This window comes from Myotis brandtii, unplaced genomic scaffold (assembly GCF_000412655.1).
Source record: "Myotis brandtii unplaced genomic scaffold, ASM41265v1 scaffold635, whole genome shotgun sequence".
Taxonomy (NCBI): Eukaryota; Metazoa; Chordata; class Mammalia; order Chiroptera; family Vespertilionidae; genus Myotis; species Myotis brandtii.
In genome coordinates, this window is record NW_005370432.1 from 410,209 (window position 1) to 411,988 (window position 1,780).

Consider the following 1,780-nt stretch of genomic DNA (forward strand, 5'->3'; position numbering starts at 1 on the left):
GGACAGTAAGGTGAGGAACTTCTCTAGGACCACCCTCACAGAAGACATCAAAGCTGGGCCTAGAATCCAGGGCCCATAGATTCTAGCTCCAGTTTTACATTATGCAGCTGTACCTACAAGATCTTCGTAAAGAAAACTAAGCCTTTTATATTTTATATAATTAATATATGTTCATATAGAAAGACTGAAAATAATTGGCATGGCTGTGAACAAGCATTTGTTAAGATTTTATTCAAAATTGTTTTGCTGCCCCTTCTTACTCCCGGAAGTCAGTTTATTATCTTTAAGGACACATCTAGTGGAGGAGATCGCATTGCCATCCTGTATGCCAAGATGTACCACTCTATTTAGAAACTTCTTGCACAGGAGGACAGAGTCTTTAAAAGGGTTAGTGCTTATCCTATAAAGACCAATATGAACAGTAATAAATGATTGAAAAGCATTTTCTCTTTTCAGTATCTTTCCAGTAGGTTTCTTCTGGTAACATATGAAATAATATCAGCTTCATAATTTTGGAATATGAAAGGCCTAGATTTGGATCATGGTTCTGCCAGTCAGTGGTTGTGTAAACTTGAGCAAGTGATTTCATCTATCTGAGAATCAGTTTTTTTCTCTTTAGTAAAATGGCTTTAATAATCTCCTTTTTACATACCTCATAGGGTTGCTTTAAAATTCAAATGAAATCCAGTCTGTCAACCATAATGTGATATTTTAGTGTTAGGTGCTTTTAACTAGTCTGAAGTGTGGGTGCAAAGCTACTGAGATTCAACAGTATTTGGATATAGTCAAATCTCCTTGCTTTATTCACCTTACTAGGAAGGAAAATGTATTCCAGGGTTTTCTTTCTCTGTCTTTAGTGCCCTGGAATCTAAACAGGAGTGCACAGATCCCAAATTGCATTTATAGCAACCAAGAAGATAGCTATAAATGTGAAGTGATATGAGGAGTGCTATCCAGAAAGTAGTCCAGGACCTGTCCTCTCTCCTTCCCCTCCAAGAAATCTGGAGCTTAACTATTACATGTCTTTGGTGTTTCTCTAGGAAGATGCTAGGAGGCTTAGCAAGGCATTTTCCTCTTGAATCTCTCTCCTGAAATTGTTCTCTCCTTAGGTTTTAAAAATCGAAGGATACAGAAGGGTTTTTGTGGAGAATAATGCTAGAACATGGGCCCACTGAGTGGACCTTTACCAGCTTGATTATGGCAGACTTAATACAAATGTATTGTTTATCTAAGTGGAAGCAAGGGCCAGCATGGAAACCTCTCTCAGTCAAATACTCATGGGTATATATGCATATGCAAAAATTTTCCTTTTAAAAGAAAAGATTGTTACAGCAGACTCTAACAGATGGCATATAGAGAGCTAATTTCCTGTAGCCTCACATTGCTAATGTCATTGCTGCTTTACTTAACATACCAATCTATTAATCTTACACATGTTTTGCATGCTTTGCTTAAAGCAGGGGTGGGGAACCTTTTTTTAATATATATTTTTTTATTGATTAAGATATTACATATGTGTCTTTATCCCCACGTTACCCCCTATCCCTCCGCTCATGCCCTCACTCCCCTGTTGTCCGTGTCCATTGGTTAGGCCTATATGCTTGCATATAAGTCCTTTAGTTGATCTCTCCCCCTTACCCCCACCCTCCCCTACCATCCCTCCAAGGCCCGACAGTCCAATCAATGCCTCTCTGTCTCTGGATCTGTCCCTGTTCATCAGTTTATGTTGTTCATTATATTCCACAAATGAGTGAGATCATGTGGTATTTATCCTTCTCTG

The 1,780-nt window shown here is 38.5% G+C and overlaps 1 protein-coding gene across 2 annotated transcripts in view; it reads left to right on the forward strand.

Annotated features, from left to right (window-relative positions):
- OPHN1 (oligophrenin 1) overlaps positions 1–1,780 on the forward strand; it is a 479,266-nt gene that overhangs the window by 257,439 nt on the left and 220,047 nt on the right. The gene's annotated exons all lie outside the window — the stretch shown is intronic.